Consider the following 18,636-nt stretch of genomic DNA (forward strand, 5'->3'; position numbering starts at 1 on the left):
ACCTCCAGCCAAAGGTAATCTTTTTAGATAAGTGCTCAGTTGCTACGAATTTTGCTTATAATTATAACCTATTTAATCACAGAAGAAGCTCTGCAGACGTGAAGTTCAAGGTTGCATACAATAACAGATCACAGTTTTGAAGTCGAGCACAGATTAAAAACCACAGATGTACCACTTATGTAAGACACACACCAGTCATCTTTTAAGCTGCACAGTGACTCCGTATGAACATTATTTTTTTTTTAAGTTTATTTATTTATTTTGAGAGAGATGGAGAGGGAGAGAATCCCAAACAGGCTCCACACTGTTAGTGAGGAGTCCTATGTGGGGCTCTAACTCCCGAACTGTGAGAGTATGACCTGAGCTGAAGTCGGATGCTTAACTGACTGAGCCTCTCAGGCGCCCCTTTGTGAACATTATGTTTTATTTTTTGTGTATTTTTTCATTATTTTTTTAATGTTTATTTACTTTTGAGAGAGACACACAGAGCGTGAGCGGGGGAGGGTCAGAGAGAGAGGGAGACACAGAATCTAAAGCAGGCTCCAGGTTCTGAGTTGTCAGCACAGAGCCCGTGCAGGGCTCGAACTCACAAACTGCGAGATCATGACCTGAGCTGAAGTCGGATGCTTAACGGACTGAGCCACACAGGCTCCCCTTTATGAACATTATTATTATTATTATTATTATTATTATTTTTAAAGTGCATCTATGACAGTCAGTCACACAAAGTTTTTCAGTGCCAAGTACCAGTTGGTCATGAAACGTGAGTGAGCTTGAGGCACTGTCCATTCCTAAGGTTCAGCCAGAGATTGGCCAGAGCATTGGAACACCTCTGCTTAGGAAGGCTGTTTCCCTCCCTCCTTTCCCTCACCTTTTCGTTTGGTGTTTGGCTGCACATGGCTGGAATGCTTTTGATCATTTTGCAAGTCAGGAGAACCAGTGATCTAAAACTATGCCAGGATCCTAAGTAGTCCTGTCTGTCCATTCCAGGCTGCTGGTTGGTAGGTCCCTCTCAGGGCCTTCATTCCTCCTCCTGTGACTCCCAGAACGTTGATCAGAAGGTCAGAGCATCATCACCTCTAACTCTTTGAACTAATGCCTGGCTGACGCTGGAACGTCCAGCCCGGTCTCTTTGAAAATCACTCACAAAAAGAGCTTCTGCAGGGCTTCATAAAACCTGGAATTGCTATGAAGATGTCTGATCTTTATAATCCAGGGAGTGAGCATTGAAGGGAAGCTTCCAGGAGGCAGTTGGGTCCTTACAATCCAAGCAGTCAGTGGTTGAATTACAACGCAAGCTTTGAAGCTCCATAACCCTGGGTGGAAAGAGAAGCTAAGGACTGGTTGAGATAGCTGGTGGCTGCACCGGTACCCATAGGGCTGAGTGTGTCCCCCGGTCCAGGAAGCTGGTGACACATGGGGGTCAGGTAACATCCTTGGCCCGTGCCCCCAAATAGGAAGCTGAGCAGCATATCCTTGACCGTCGTCTGAAGCCTGTGTATGGATCACAGGCTAGGACCTGTGTATGCAGGAAGAGGAGGGGGACAAGGAATATGACAGTGGGGAGACAGAATCTGGAGTCCAGATAGACTCGAGAGCACTGCTTCTGGAAATGGTGGGCACTGAGGTGCTAGAGAAGGGAGCGAATTGGCCGCTTGTTCCACTCTGTGAACTCGGTTCCTGATCTGGAGATTTCTTCATTTTGGCTTTGTTTGACTTGGTTTTGACCTCCCTTCTGTTGTTGCTGCTGCTACTGGCAGCACTTAGCCCGTTGATTCTTCAGCCTGGTTCTTTTTCCTGGACCTGGACAAGCTGATTTTCAGCACCACCTCCACGGCATGAAGATGTCAGGGTACCAGGTCTTAGCAGACAGCACTTCGAGCGTGTCTGGCTGCACCTGGGTGAACGTTGTCCTCTCCTGACTCTGTTTGGGGGGTGGGGGGTGGCCAGGTGGCCCACTGAGGGGCGCAGCAGGTACGTGCCCGAAGTGGTCAGACTCAGCCCATTGACTGTGTAAGGTGGTTGCTTAAGATACCCTGCTAACGTTTGGACGTGCAATGTTTGGAAGTACCCTCTCGATTGGGGGTACCCAGCTAGAAGGTCTCTCTTCTCCTGGGGTGGGCAGGTTCTGGGTCCTTGGTAGGTGGGTTTGGAGTGATGGAACTAAGGGCAAGGCAGACAGAGGTGCTGTTCTGTAGGCATCCTCTTCCTATGTTTTCTTCTAGAAGTCGTCCAGCTTCAGGCCTTAGGATTCAGTCTCTAACCCACTTTGAGTTGACTTCTGTATGTGGTGTGAGATCAGGGTCCAGTTTCATTCCTTTGCATGAGGACATCCAGTTTTTCTGATTATTTATTGAAGACATTATCCTTTCCCTTTTGTGTCCTCTTCCTCCTGGCACTCTTATTGAAGATCAGTTGTGGGGTGTACGTGTGGGTGTATTTTTGGGCTCCCTCTTTGGTTCCATTCGTCTCCATGTCGGTCTTTACGCCAGGACCAGTTTGAGAAGAATTCACTTTAGTGCCTTTTAAAATATTTGGTAGAATTCACCAGGGAAGCTGTTGGTCCCGTGCTTTTCTTTGTTGGGGTGCCTTGGATTACTGATTGTACTTCCTTACTAGTTAGAGATCTGTTCACATTTTCTGTTGCTTCTTAATTTGGTCTCTGCAGGTTGTGTATTTCTAGGATTTTTTTCCATTTCTTTTCCATTTCTTTTCCATTTCCATTTTTTTCCATTTTCCAGTTTGTTAACCTTGTTTGATCAAACCTTGTTTGATCCTTTTAGTTTCTGTGGCATCAGTTATATTGTCTCCTCTTTCAATTGCTGATTTTATTTATTTGAGCATTCTTTTTTTTCTTAGTCTAGCTAAAGGCTTGCCAATTCTGTTGCTCTTTTTTTTCCCTATTTGCTCTCTTTTTTAATTTATGCTCTAATCTTTATTCTTTCCTTCTTGCTGCTAACTTTAGACTTCAGTTTGCTCTTTTTCAAGTTCCTTGAGGTATAAGGTTAGCTTATTTATTTGGGAATCTTTCCTCTTTCTTAATGTGGGTGTTTCTCACCAAGAACTTCCCTCTTAGTATTGCTTCTGTCATATCCCAGAAGTTTTAATATGTTGTGTTTTCATTTTCGTTTTTTTTTCCAAGATATTTTCTAACTTTCCTTTTGATTTCGTCCGTGACCCATTGGTTGTTCAAGAGCGTGTCAGTTAATTTTCACATGCTTGTGAGTTTTCCCAGTTTTCCTTCTGCTTTTGATTTCTGGTTTCATTCCACTGTGGTCAGAAAATATACTTGGTATGATTTCAGCCTTCCTAAATTTGCTGTGGCGCATGTTTTCAAACAAGATATAAATTGTATCTGTTGAAAGAAAGTAGAGTTCCAAGGAACGCAGACTCTGAGAAGCAGATAAACACGCAGGAAGTTTACTAAGGAAGTTTTAGGATTAACGCCCGCGAAAGACACGGAAGCAGGACTGGACAGAGAGAGAGACTGGGCTGCGGTGCAGTCACAAGGAAGCCCTCAGCCCATCCCAAGGGGAGTGGAGAGGCAGGCTAGCCCTTCAGAATTGCCCCAGCTCTGGGTGAGGGGTCAGGCACTGAGCTGCCCCTGGAGAGGGGACATGACTTGGGCGAGGTGACCCTGCTCAGCTGAGAACTGTCAGCCTGCAGCACTCCCAGTGGCTGGGGGAGGAAGCCCTTCAGCGCTAAAGGAGACCTAGCGGCACAAAGATCTCAGGGTTCGCCGCGGTGCATGTTGTGTGTTCTGTTCTTGCCTTCTTGGCCAATACTACTTTATTTAAGGTTTGTTTATTTTGAGAAAGAGAGAGTGTGAGCAGGGGTGGAGCAGAGAGAGAGAGAGAGAGAGAGAGAAAGAGAGAGAGAAAGAAATTCGAGCAGGTTTCACACTAAGCCAGATGCAGGGCTCCATCTCACAACCGGGAGATTGTGACTTGAGTGGAAGTCAAGACTTGGACGCTTAACCGACTGAGTTACCCAGGTGCCTCTTAATTTTACGTTTTTTGAGATTTGTTCATATTAATGTCCGTAGCTGTAGTCACCCATATTGATGGTCTTACAATATTCAGTTTTTTTCCTAAATGTTTACTTAGTTTTGAGAGAGAGAGGGAGAGAGATAGAGTCTGAGTGGGGGAGGGGTAGAGAGAGAGAGACAGAAGCAAGAAGCAGGTTCCAGGCTCTGAGCTGTCAGCACAGAGCCTGACGCGGGGCTCGAAGCCATGAACTTTGAGATCATGATGTGAGCTGAAGTTGGATGCTTAACTGACTGAGCCACCCAGGCGCCCCTCCGGTATTCAGTTTTATAAATATGTCATAATTTTTAAATAGATTTCCCTATTGACTGACATTGAAGTTTTGCAGTGTTTCACTGTTAAAAAAAAATGTGGCTATGAACATTTTTTATATATCTCCTTAATGTATGTACTTAGTTCATCTGGTTATGTAACCAGAAAATTCCTGGGTCTTAGGATATGGACAACTTCAACTTTCATAACTACACTGTAATGAAATTTCTCACTGAAGTGGTTTTACCTTGCTTTATACCCTTAAGACACTTGTCATTGTCAGACTAATTTTTCCAGTTTCATGGATATGAAATGGTATCTCAGTGTGGTTTTAATTAGAATTTTGTTGAATTCTGGTGAGATTGAGAATTTATGTGTTTGTTAGCTCCTGGGGTTTCTACTGTGAAGTGTGAATTCCAATTACGTGCCCATTTTCCTATTATTTATTTTATTTTATTTTATTTTATTTTATTTTATTTTATGCTTTTTAAACAGTGTTTTAAATTTATTTTTAGAGACAGCAAGAGAGCAGGGGAGAGAGAGAGAGAGAGAGAGAGAGAGAGAAAGAGAGAGAGAGAGAGAGAGAGAGAGAGAGAGAGAGAGAGAGAATCCCAAGCAGTCTCTGCACTATCAATGCAGAGCCTGACATGGGGCTTGAACCCACAAGCCATGAGATCATGACCTGGACTGAGATTGAGAGCTGGGTGCTTAACTGACTGAGTCATCCAGGTGCCCCTCTTTTTTTTTTTTTTAAGTTAATTTGTAGACAGTCTTTATATATTTTTCTTATCCATTCTTTGTTATCTCTATGTGTATACTTTCCTCCTGGTTTGGGGCTTAATTGTTCACTTTTGAAATAATACATTTCGCTGAATAAGAGTTCCCTTTAGATGCAGTCAGATTTAACTAGTCCTTTTCTTTGGTATTCTTTGTGTCTTATTTTTAAAATTCTTCCTTAGGCTAGGTCGTATAGAAATATTCTCCTCCGTTTTCTACTACAAGTTTTGAAAGTTTTGCTTTCCACGGTTTCACCTGCAACCCATTTAAAATGGAGTTATGTGTCTGTTGGGAGGTCTAGAAACCTCGTGTTATTTTTCTCTGGACAGCAGGTTTTCCTGGCAATGCTTGTGAACCGTTTCATCTTGGCTGCACCACAGGGCGGTGCGGTTCGGTGCTGTGGTCCATTTATGGAGACCTTTTGGGGGTTATCTTATGCTCTGGTCTACTTGTTTTTTCCCCCACTCCAATTTCACACTTTCTTTATTGTGTTTATTTCTCTGTGTTGTGTTGTTGTCTGGTAGAACCAATCCTCCCCTCTCTTTGTTCTTCTTTAAAACTGTTGTTACTTTTTGTCTTTTGATCTCTGATACGCATATTAGAGTTGCGTCCAATGAAAAACCTTCCTTTGATTGAGTTCATGCGCTGAATTTATAGATTAATTTGAGGAGAATTGGCATCTTTGTAGAACAGTGGGTGTTTCCCAGTGTTTTCTTTTTTTTACTGTTTATTTATTTATTTTGAGAGAGCAAGCACGAGCGGGGAAGGGGCAGAGAGAGGGAGAGAGGGAGTCCCCAAGCAGGCTCCACAGTGTCAGCCCAGAGTCCGGTGGACACTTAAGTCGGGCACCCGGGTGGCTCGAGTCGGTTGAGCATTTGGCTCTTGCTCTTGGCTCAGGTCAGGATCTCATGGTTCATGAAATCGAGCCCCATGTGGGTTCTGTGCTGACAGTGTGGAGGGAGCCTACTTGGGATTCTCTATCTCCTCTCTCTCTGCCCCTCCCCCACTCTCTCTCTCTCTCAAAAGTAATAAATAAACATTAAAAAAAGAGCGAGACGCATAACCGACTGAGCCCACCCAGGCGCCCCTCACTGTTTTCTTTAATACCCACATGTGGGTCCTCTTACTGTACACAACATTTTTGTAACTTACCTTTCTACTTGAATACACTTTCATGTTAATAAATAAATGTCTCCACCAACAATTTAACAACTACACGATAATCCACGTGGCTAGAGAGTCATTTATTTAATCGTGACCGTATTGACATTTAGATGAACATGTTTCACAGTGATTATTCTGGAACTCCATCTTTCTCATGACAAAATTATACATGCAGCTACGTTTTATTCTAGTACTGCTGGGATATTGTATATAATTAAGTATTTATCTGAGATGTGTTCAGGTGTAAGGTGCGAGAAAAGTATCTAACTGATTTCCTCCCCATATGGTTAACCAGTTTTCGTGTACTTTGTCCTTTTGGTTTGACTGTCTTTGCCTGTTTTGTGTCACCACCCAGCAGCCATCAACAGTGCACACCGTAAATGTTTGAGTAAGTGAACCAGTTTTTAATGTTTGCTTTATTTTCAGAGGTGTTTTCTTCTGCGTTGACCTGTCAGTTCAAGCCAGTACCACGCTGTTGGAATGATCAGAGCCACTGGAACAAGACTCCCCTCTCCTCCTCCTCCTCCTCCTCCTCCTCCTCTTCCTCCTCCTTCTCCTTCTTCATCATCAACATCATCACACTTTTTCAGATTTTCCTAGGCTATTTCTGCACCACTTTTTCCCCCCTGAACTTTAACTAATTGGCCACTGTCCCTTTAAAACGGTTATAATTTCGATTGACAGTATATTCATTTTCTGAAGAAATTTGAAGATGTTTATATGTAAAGTTTCTGGCCTGATAAGTACTGCATGTTCCTCTAGTTTGTAGATTCTGGAATTGTTGGGTTAGAGAAGATAAATCCCCAGATTTCCTTTTCGATTGAAATTCAGGGCAATTAAAGAAATTCGTTGCAGCCAACAGAATCCTAGCACATGTTTATTCTGTAAAGACAAAACGTTTTTCTATATTGAGCTGCACTTCAGCGGCTTTGCCTCCTTCTTAAAAAACACGGCTCCCATGGTACCACACGCTCCCTGTCCGGACAGATACTTGGAAATAGGTAACAACTGACGTGCTGTTTGGTGAAAGACCTGGTTTTTCTTTAATATGGCCTACCCTCTCCCCTTTCTTCCACCAACCCTTAAAGGAATTCTGTGCCCTCACTTCTCTGGTTTACCTTTTTTAGGGTAAAGAAATAGGCTACAAAACTCGTGGGCACGAGGGAAGTCTGCATAACTCTTTTTCACACCTGCTTGGATTCTGGCAGTGGTATTTGCTAAGTGGGGATGAAGGCTGGTTTGTCATGTGTTCTCACAGAGCACTGATGGCTGCAGGCCAACCCATTTAGCCTTTGTTTTTTTTTTCTTGCATAAAACTGCCTATTTTTCACTTCAGATGGGGGTGTTAGGCACTTGAGAGATGTTTGTTCTTGTCACATGCACGCCATCTGTGATCTCCTGGCATCTGACGCAGGTTCCCAAGTTGGCCAGAGTGTCCGCGGGTCAGTGCACCGGATGGTCAGGGTCCTAGCCTATGTGTGTTGGTGGAAGCAGTGCTACTGAACACACTCAAGTATCCGACTGGGGCTGTGGACTCAGTTTTGGAAAGTTCGAAGAAGCCCTTTATGTAGAATAATTTCGGCCTTGAAGAAAAGTCACAAAGATAGTACAGAGAGCTCCCATATGCCCCTCACCCCATTACCCCAACTGCTGCTTCTTACATTATCCTGCGACATCTGTCACGATTAAAGAGCAAGCGTTGCTACGTTACTATTAACTAAAACCCGCACTTTGTTCACATTTCACTGGTTTTTCCCTAACGTCGTTTTCCTGTTCTGGGATCCACATTCCATCTTATTGTCCTGTCTACTTCACTTCTTCTGGTCTGTGACAGTTTCTCAGACTCTCCTTGTGTCTGATGACATTGTCAGTTTGGGGAGTACTGGTCAGATACCTTGTAGAATTTCCCTCAGTTTGGGTTTTTCTCGTGTTTTTCCTGATTGGACTGGAGTGATGGGCTCTTGAGAGGAAGACCACAGAAGCGAAGTGATATTCCTGCCACATTGTATGAAGGGGACATGCCTTGTCCCTCATGATGTTGACCTTGATCACCTGGTCAGGGTAGTGTTGCCAGGTGTAAATTTCTTTCCCACCTTCTTCCATTCTCTGCTTTTTGGAAGCGAGTCACTAAGCACAGCATAGACTCAATTTAAGAGTTTCGTTAACTGTCTCATCTACCTGTGCCCTATTATGTCTAAGCCACGTCTGTTATTTTGTTGTACTCCAAATGCATAGATTTTGTGTTTAAAGCTTAAGAATAAATAAAAGTTTCCTAAGCTTAAGTGGGATTTGAAGTATCTAGTAGCTGTATTGAGTCTTCATTCCATTCCTTTTATGTTTGGTTTATTGGTTTTATTAAAAAAATCTTCATACCCTGGGGGCACCTGACTGGCTCAGTCTGTGAGCGAGCGACTCTTGATCTCAGGTTGTGAGTTCGAGCCCCACATGGGGCACAGAGCTTACTTTAAAAAAAAAATTGTAAAAATCTTCATACCCTGTACGCTATCTCCTGTACCACACAGCCTACTTTGTTCTGCTCAGATGGTTGCACAGCCTGTACTTTATTCTTCTAGCACAAGGAAGCCTCGTGTCTCCCTTACTGTTGGGAAAAAAAGTTTAGCATAAGAACATTTTTATCCATACTGAAGCTTATCTAGTAAACACTGCAAGATACTTAATTCTACTTAATGTGATGGAAATCTTTCTATTATAAAATTGTGTTAAACATTTACGAGTTTTAATGCTCTCCGACACCTGTCCTAATATCATAATAGGCTAGCCTACCACACGCCGTGGCCCCCTGGAAAGCAGCTGAACCTTAGGAGTTGAGATTACAGATCACTTGCTGTGTTGTTTGTGGGGTAAATTTCTTGATGACTTTGATTTTTTTTGTGTCTGATTACTCCTTTCGGACACAACTCAAATGACTTTATTTACGTTTCAAGTCAGTTTCTAAGAATTTAAAAAGGAAAAAAGAATTTAAAAAGAATGATGTATTATTGTTTTAGCATCTGACAGGAATGTTCTTGAAATGATCTATAAATTGGGTTTTTGTTCATTGAATCAACATTTTATGTGCTCTAAGGGAACTTACTGTTTCAGAAAATCTTGTGAGAAATTTGTGATGCTCCAGAATGATCAGTTTTGCAAATCCACATCTGCAGACCCTTGATTTCATCAACAGGTGTGGATGTTTCATTTAGCTGGACTGGTTAGAGTGTGTTTCCAGAACATTAGACCTTCATGTTCCTACTTATTGTGAGCTTATTTTTAAGAAACCATTTTGAGTATGTTCTAGTATTTTGTCTTTCAGTCAGTCTTAGAGTTCAGTACTGGGGGAGGGGGGAGAGTTCAAAAAATACACTTTAAGAGAGTTTTTGCTCACTTCATGGTTATTTGGTATGACGACTCAGAAACAGAATAACATTTTGAGTCGACCACAGGGGAAATCCTTTCCCTGGCCCCTCAAGTCTACTTTCAGTCCAGTCAGAAGATTCTTAAATTCATGTGGGGGATTCCCACGTGCTCTATTATAAGTCTCCCTGAAAGTTTTCATAGATGTGTAGAATGTCGGCTAGTATCACATACGTTTTATGTCTCGGTGTGCGAGGGCCGTTCAGTGTACCGTTCCTTTGTTTTAATATTACTCATTCTTTTTTCTAAGTGTGGATGTGCAAGAGTGAGAAAGGCTGAGTGGTATAAAATGAAATATAAAAAAAATGAATTCACTTGTTCTCAGGTAGGCTAACGATCTATTAAATATAAGATCTTTGGGTGAATACTAGCTCTTCTGTAGTGAGTAAAGAGAACTCTAGAACTTTGGAGACGGGAGCCCCCTTCCCTGCCTTCCACGGCTCTAACCGTGTCCTCCCTGGCTAGCCGTGGTTGTCCTGTCCTTTGTGCTCAGAGTAAGGCATATTTTTACTGCTTAGATCTGGCAGATGGGCTTCTCGCAGTTACTATTCAGGTCAGTGTCTAAGGTCTTGAAGCGATCTTCAAAAAAATGATAAACACTGAGCCCTTTTTGGGAGAATATACTGGATGAAGAGCCATGACATATTGTGAGAAAGTCAGCCAGAAAAAGTGTGTGTGGACCACCTGTGCCGTGCCCTGTACTTGCCTGAGCTGGTGTGAGGGGACCCCATGGCTTGTGTAGGGACAGCGTTATGTTTACCCTTCTGTCCGTTCAGTCACCCTGTCCCCCCCAGGATCATGTGTGACAACCCCCAGCAGTAGACAGGAGCCTGCCATCAACCCTACCATCTACTAACAAACTATAGAAACGATCCCTGAAAGTGTAGTCTTCAACCCTACCATCTACAAGCACACTTGGGAGGTTTTCCTCCATGAGAGGAAGACTCGCATCTGTGTGCAGAAAGCAGCCCCTGGGCCTGGTCTGCCCTGTCCTGCAGCACCTGCACAGGCCTCAGCGGTTTTGTTCTCGGGGAGGGTGCTCCAGAGGGAGGAAAGGTTGGGGGAAGTGGGTGGGCGGCAGAGACTGCCTTTCCCCTACGGCATTGAAAAGTCCTCCCAGCCCTGTTCCAAAGCCAACAAACGGTAAAATAGAATTCCTCCTGAATTGTCATGGTTCATTCTCCACCTTTACATCCCCAAAACTTACCTAACGTGTTTTCATGGAAAACTAAATTTTTATGTTCTTGTGCCAAGAAGACTCAGATCTGGGAGGATGCTTTAACATTGTTATCCATCTTTAATTTCCCCCTTTGACATTTTACTTCTCCTCTAAAACCCCCTGTATTTTTCCTCTAGTTGTAAAATTTCAGGAAATCTCCCATTTAAGTCAGCTGCTGTTGGCCTGTCTGTGCTCTTTTTAGTGGCTTTGGTAGCGTTCAGGTTTAAGTGGCCCTGTGTGACAGGTGTGCGAGATTGTGCTGCCTGGGCTGCCTCGTGGATTCCCGTTCCACCCCGGTGCAGAGGGAGGCCGTCTTCAGAACCAGCGTGCCTCTCAGGCATGGTTTCTTAAGCTGCACAGTCATTACCTCTTTCAGTGAATTTTTTTCAGCTTCATCTCTCTCCTTAACACTAAGATGCAGAAACGTCAGTCTTAACGTCAAGTTATCCGTCTGATTTTAACTTGATCCAAACTCAGAGCATCTAAAAGTGGGTTTCACCGGAGGATGTAACACCTTTGCCCGGAAGGTTGACTCCTGCCCTGGGCTGTTAGCATTCATTCATTCAACAGACGTTTAGGACGTGCTCATTTGGAGCCAGGCTCTGCGGTGAGGCGGGTGTACAGAAACAAAAAGCTCCAGTGCTGTCTTCAGTAAGCTTCCAGTCTAGTGAGAGGAATGGAGTGCAGTGTGATAACGGCACTGGGGAGGGCGTGCGGTCCAGACACGCAGGACGTCCTTCTGCAGAACCTGACATGAGACACCCAGGTTTGGGAGGATGGATACGAGTAAACTGGGAGAAGATGAGGGTTGTGATACACTGGGAGAAGACAGAGAGCCAGGGGAAATGTCAGACTCTGGCGGTGCTCCTGGGGGAGGTTGCTGTGTATTTAAAGGCCTACAAAGGCTAGAGACTAAGGAACATGCTGGAAACTGCAGGACATTAAGACCTGCTTGAGATCAGGGTTTGTTAAAACTCTTCAGATAGTTTAGTTAAGCACATGTGCCAACATTGTATTAATAACAGTTTTGCAGTGCAAGGGAAGAGGCCCCTGGTAGGTGGACTCAAAGATTCACTCTTAGTAGGGGTGGGGGTCTGTTATAGGAGGAATGATTGAATCATCATTGGGAAGAATATCTGGTGAAAAATCTTTAGACTCTAACTAGTCTAGTTGATAATTGATAGCCGTCTAGTTGAATGGCAATGAGTTCGCCAGAACAAGCCTTAATTTTAAAGTTCATTTAAAAATTGTCTTAGAAAAAAGGATTTATCTGGAAAGCTGTTGATTTCTTCCCACTAGGATGTTATGCGTTATATAGTAAGCAACTTGGTTCTGTTCCAGATCGGGTTTGGGGCAGTTTTTCTTTAATAGGTTCAAGGTCACAGTGGAGTGCAGTCCAGTTTTCAGGGTGCTGCTGGTGAAGAGCTTTTTTAACCTACCTTGAGGAGAGTTTGGATTTTTATCCTGAGGGCGATAGGGAGCCATTGCCTGTGAGAGGAGTTTAAACCCCAGCCATCAGCGTGGGCGTGGATTGGCTGCAGCGTGAGGCAGGAGCAGAAGGCTTTAATGTTCCCTCGAAAAACTGATGAGAGCTTTGAGTTCAGGCGTGTCTCCCCCTTGGCCTCCCCCACCTCTCCGCCTGGAGCAGCTCTGAGACCGCCTCGTGTGGTAGTTGGGGAGTAGAAATTAGTAGTTGGTTTTCCTCCAGAAGAGTTGGTTTTAACTTATTCAGTTTAAAAAAAAAAAAATTTTTTTAACGTTCATTTTTGAGAGACAGAGTGGAACGGAGGAGGGGCAGAGAGAGAGGGAGACACAGAATCTGAAGCGGGCTCCAGGCTCCGAACTGTCAGCCCAGAGCCTGACGCGGGGCTCGAACCGCGAGATCATGATTGGAGCTGAAGTCGGATGCTTAACCGACTGAACCACCCAGGTGCCCCTAACTTACTCAATTTTAAATGGTGACTGCTCTCGTCACAGTGAAAGAAAATGTGATACTGTGAAGAAGATGCTGAGAAGGTTCTGGAAGCAGCAGCCAGGTTGAGATAAGAGTTCAGAGAAAGGGGTCCAAGACCCTTGTGGACTTTGTGGCTCCGCCTCCAGGCCTGGGCCCCGTCGCCTGCCCTTCCCCCTCCAAGGATTTGGTCCCATCTCTGTCCTGAGACAGTTTCAGAACCTCGCTATCATCTGGCCTTGGCCTTGAGGCCGTTAGCGTATTCCTACTACAGTTTGCTGTGATTACAAAGGATTCTGCCCTTCCTCAGAAGTCTGCAGGCAGAACCTCCTTCAGTGCGTCTGCTGTGGTTAAAATAGAACCTTCAGAGATGCCCTTGCCCCAGGCCGCAGATCTGTTGGCACGGGGTGACCTGTGCTGTGTTTTCTTGTCACTATTCCCTGAAGTTGTGGTGTCATTCTGGGCAGAGGTGTAGACACTTTGCAAGCAACATCAGGGAACCTGACCTGGGGGTAGTTCTTCAGTGTTTTTGGTGGTGGTGGTGCTGGTGGTGGCAGGTCACATCCCTCTGCCTGTCCTCTCCTTTGTTGTGTCCGTGGCCTTACTGTTCCAGCGTCTTTTCTGGTCTCTTTCATGACCACGTTTAATCGTTTTCGTGTCCACATATTGCCGTGAAAATAATACTGCATAATTACTTGATGTAGATTGAATGGGCATATTTGAGAATCTACAATTCTCTCCTAAAGTTGATGTGAACAGGAACCTATTCTTAGCTTTTATTCCCATTAGAAATCTGTATTCAAAATACATAATTATTCTCCTTTTGTTTTTTAAATGTTATCCAGATTGCAAAAATACCTGCCTCTAAGAACTCAAGAGGACTTAGTCTGTGGGAACAAGAGGTAGTGAGTCATACCTGCAAGCCCGGAAATGAGTTTATTTGAGCCTCTTTGAGGAGGTTTCCTAGGCAAGCATGGATGCAGTAATTAAAGGATGAGGAACTAGGGGGTGCGTACTTGGAGGTTTAATCCTCAGGTGATGTGCTCCTCGTCAGATTGAGACCTCGGTTTTTGTTTTGTTCATTAAAAATAATAAAAAAGCTTACTGCTTAATTATAGAAAAACACACTATTATTAGGGTGTGGGTGTGGGGGGGTGTGGGTTTGGTGCTTTAACCTTACCTTTTAAACACTTTCTCTGATGAGAATGTTCATATGTGTTAATGCTGGCTTATTTGGGAAGGTAGGAGAGAAGTTACTGCTTCAAGTGATTTCAGTTAGTCGTGAAGTTATTTGGAAAAGCAGGTGATGTTTTCGTGTGCCTGTATTTGAGTTGGTTACCATCAGAACTTGCAGCATGTGGAGAAGAGAAGCTTGCTAATCATTTGTTTCTTCTTTGTTCATGCTTGTATTTGTATGTGTCTCATGCTGGAGTTGCATCAGTCCACCTTGGGTTGTGCTGGCACATTCCACCCTGGGACGTGAGGGCGAGAGTGGAAGGGCCATCCGTGAATTGGATTGGGACTCTTCCAGCAAGTAGACATAGCCCTGGCTTGCTAGAGATTTCCCTCTAACTCTTCACTCTCATCCTTTTTGTGTGGCTTTCTTCTTAGATGGCCATGAGGATAAGATAAACATTTCTCTTCCACTGTGAAACCCTAATGCTCCCAGACTTTACTTAACATGGACTTTCATTGAATTCCATTTTAACAAATACGGTGGCTTTTTGCATGGACCAGTGAAAGAGGAAAAGTCCTGCCATGTGACAGACTCATTTACAGTAGTGTTAGAAATAATCTGAAAAGCACCAGAATATTTAAATATTAGTAGTGCTCAGTTTAAGTAGGGTTATGTTATGATCCTAGATCAGGTATTTTCTAGAAATGTTGACAAGATGAAATGTAGAAGATGGCCCTTTTCTGCTGGGCACTGAGAAGAGCCACTTCTCTGAGTACCCGTGGGCTTTATGAACATCTTGAGCTTTTTGTCACAATAACGTGTATTTTCTTTTGGATGCAGTGGATACCCTTCTATCAGCAAAAGCTCTGAGACACCGCTCTTGCACACATGTGACAGATGAAGTAGGTGAACTTTGTCGCTACAGCTTTTTCCTCTCCCGTAGTTCCTGGATCTGTGGAAGAAGTTGGGAGTAGCAAATCCTGGGGCGCCTGGGTGGCTCAGTCGGTTGAGCGTCTTGACTTCGGCTCAGGTCATGATCTCACGGTTTGTGGGTTCGAGCCCCACATCAGGCTCTGTGCTGACAGCTCGGAGCCTGGAGCCTGCTTCAGATTCTATCTTCCTCTCTCTCTGCCCCTCCTCCACTTGAGCTCTGTCTCTCTCTCAAAAATAAACAAAAACAAAAACAAAACAAAAACCAGGGTGCCTGGCTGGCCTGGATTCTGCTTTGGATTCTGTGTATCCTTCTCTCTCTGCCCTTCCCCTGCTCGCACTCTGTGTCTCTCTCAAAAATAAATAAAACATTTAAAAACATTAAATAACAAACAAACATGAAATAGCAAATCCTGGTCTGGAGCCAAGGCTTTGCCCCCCCCCCCCCCAACATAAGGGAAAAATTTCTAATTCTTAGAGTCAAAATGTATGTAAGTGTACTTAATTCTAAAGAAATCCACCAACTTCTGGGGCACCAGGGTGGCTCAGTCAGTAGAGTGTCTGACTTCAGCTCAGGTCATAATCTCACATTTGTGAGTTTGAGCCCCGCATGGTGCTCTCTGCTGTCAGTGCGGAGCCTGCTTCGGACCCTCTGTCCCCCTCTCTCTCTGCCCCTCCCTGGCTCATGCTCTCTCTCTCTCTCTCTCTCTCTCTCAAAAATAAACACTGAATAAAAGAAGTCCACTGACTTTTTAGTGGTATTGATAATAGAGTTCTACCCTTAATTTTAACTTGTTTCCTTTACCTATTTGAAATGTCAGGCTGTAGTTTATGACCTGCCTTAACTTATTTTTAAACAAGGCAGGTTATAAAGAAGGTAATCCTTCAATTTGTTATTTTTAATATCTACATTTTCACATTTGTTGTGAGATAGAAATTGACCTATTGATCGATTCATGCATTCATCTGCTGAATGTCTCTGATTTGCCAGTCACCATACTAGGCATTGGGGATAGAGATTAAGACTTGGTCTCTAATTTTAAAGGTGCTGGGGGCACCTGGGTTGCTCAGTGGATTGAGCATCAGACTCTTGGTTTTGGCTCAGGTGATGATCTTATGTTCATGGGTTCCAGCCCCACATCAAGCCCGTGTTGAGCCCGGCTTGACAGCATGGGACCTGCTTGGGATTCTCTCTCCCTCTCTGCCTCTACCCATCCCACATTCTCTCTCTCCATCTCTCTGTCTGTCTCTCTCTCAAAATAAATAAACTTAACGGTGTTAATAAGTCCACAAATAGAGACATACAAATAAATATTCTTATGAGAATAGAAAACACTTCTGTAGTATTTACTATATGTAGGTACTGTTGTAAGTGCTTTGTAGGCATTAGCTTTAACTCATGAATTGATACAAAATCCTTTTGAAGTTCTTACTATTATTTTCTCTGTTTTACACATGAAAAAGTTCAGAGGTTAGGTACTTGTCCCAAGGTCATAAAGCTTGTTTTGTTTGACAGTCAGATGTATTGAGTGCGATAACAGACCTGCTCATGGAGTGCCCTGGAAGGACAGGGTAGCGTCTAGTTGGGAAAATGGGGACTAGAAGTGTGAGTATCCATGAAATTTTCCCAAAGGAAGCAGTACCTGAACAAATGTATTCAGAGGAGTGGAAGAGCCACGAAATACTTCTTTAGGAACGTAAAATACTACATCATAAATGAGTTTGTAGGTTGAATCCGTGACAGAATATTGGAAGACTGGGAGGGGCGCCTGGGTGGCTCAGTCTGTTAAGTGTCCGACTTCGGCTCGGGTCATGATCTCACGGCTCATGGGTTTGAGCCCCCTATCGGGCTCTGTGGTGACAGCTCAGAGCCTGGAGCCTGCTGCATATTCTGTGTCTCCTCCTCTTCTCCGCCTCTCTCCCCTATTCACCCTTTGTCTCTCTCTGTCTCTCAAAAATAAACATTAAAAAAAAGAAAGAATATCGGAAGACAGGGAGATAGTAAAAATATACCAGATCCCTGCAGTCTTCAATGTAAATGACAAGGAAATAGATTTCAATGTTGAGGCAAACCTTTGTTTCCAGTTAGTGTAAGGTATGGTAAAAACTTGGCACTTAAAAAAAAAACCTAATGAAAGTATTAATTTCCTTATACTCTGTCAGCATGTGGGTAAATGTGTGACCCCTTCGAACGTTCTAAGATGAATTTCCCAACACTGGATATTTTATCTTAGGAAACCTCTGGTAACCTGTAGAAATAGTCTACTGGCATATATTTTGAATAAATGCAGGGAAAGATTGATTTCTTCCAGAATAAAAGTTGGCAGGAACTGCCAGGTTAGGTAGGTTAATTTTATCATTGCACAGTTACAAAGCTGTTCAGAAGGTGGGGTTGGCGGGCCCCATGCTTGGCTCGGCAGCACTGGGTTGTCGCTTTTTTACCTTTCTGTAACCACTCCTGGCTTTTTTGAGCATCAAGCCATGTGGATAATCGTCCTTTGTCCCCTTGTAACCATTACAGTATGCTGACTTTGTCATGACTCCCACTCCTCGCTCGAGACTGCCTCACTGTTTTCCACCTTGCCTCGGCTTCATTGGATGACCCACCTATTTTCCTTGGCTGCATGGGTCTTGTTTTGGAGCTTCTCATCACCAGCGATCTCCCCAACTTCTCCCCAGCTTCCTCCATCTCCCCACTCGCTAGGCCTTGTCTACTCGGGGCTCAGACCGTTAGTCAGAGATGTCCTTTTGGACCACACCCTCCTGTCCGTCCACCTTGGACCCTACCTCTCGTTTGAGCCTACTGAGACCTCTAGTTTGCAGACACTTCTGCTCTGTACCTTTCCATCTTTATTTTCTTCCTGATTCAACTTAGAAACCATAGTCCATGTATTAAATCACGGTCTTGCCCAAACCCTATACTCCCTGACCATTTTGTCCTTTGGCTTGCACATGGGCTCCTGAGTAGTGCCAGAGAAAGCCATATAGCTGGGCAGATTGGCACCTGGTCGCATAAATTCAGGTGGTGGCTCAGCACCGTGTGGCCGTTGCTGCTTGTTCTTCGGGGCAGCTGTCTGCCACTCCGATTCTTCATGGTGACTGTTCCTCAGCTCTCTTCCAACTTCTGACTGCTCCTCCTCGCCACGTGCTCTGCTCAGATGACGCACTCCTGCAGTAGGACTGTCAGTCCTACCTGCCCCTGAGCCTCCTCCTTTCCCCTTGGTGTCCGTGAGCTGACAGCCTCTTGCTGTTTCTTCTGCTTTTCATACTGCCTGAGTCATCTTTGTGGTTTCATCTCTTGTCAAACTGGCTGCTGTCAAAAGGCAACTACAAGATGTCTGTTTCCTTTTTCAAGTACAGTAAAACATTTTCACACTGCTGTCCTTTGCCTTCTGCTGGAGAAAGCTGGGATTTACCGTAGGGGGGCAGGCCCCTAGTGCACTCATGCTGTGTGCCTGCGTGCGTGCGTGCTTGTGTGGCCACGGGGCTCGGCTCTGTGATCTGGCTCCCGTGTGCTGAGCTGTGTTCAGTAGCCATCTCCCTTGGCTGCTGAATGGTTCTGCTCTCTGCAGAAATAGTCCCCCAGGGTTTATTCTGCATGCACGTGGGGGAAAGTGTGATTGACATCTTTCAGGTTAGAAATAGGCAGGAGTTTCCCAGATAGATGGGTTTTGCTACTATTACAGTGTGCTACATATGTCATCTT

At 44.3% G+C, this 18,636-nt stretch overlaps 1 pseudogene; it reads right to left on the reverse strand.

Annotated features, from left to right (window-relative positions):
* Window positions 1-1,168: 1,168 nt before the first annotated feature.
* LOC106989395 (homeobox protein OTX2-like) overlaps window positions 1,169-18,636 on the reverse strand; it is a 46,922-nt pseudogene continuing 29,454 nt past the window's right edge.

The sequence above is a fragment of the Acinonyx jubatus genome, chromosome A2, assembly GCF_027475565.1.
Source record: "Acinonyx jubatus isolate Ajub_Pintada_27869175 chromosome A2, VMU_Ajub_asm_v1.0, whole genome shotgun sequence".
Taxonomy (NCBI): domain Eukaryota; kingdom Metazoa; phylum Chordata; class Mammalia; order Carnivora; family Felidae; genus Acinonyx; species Acinonyx jubatus.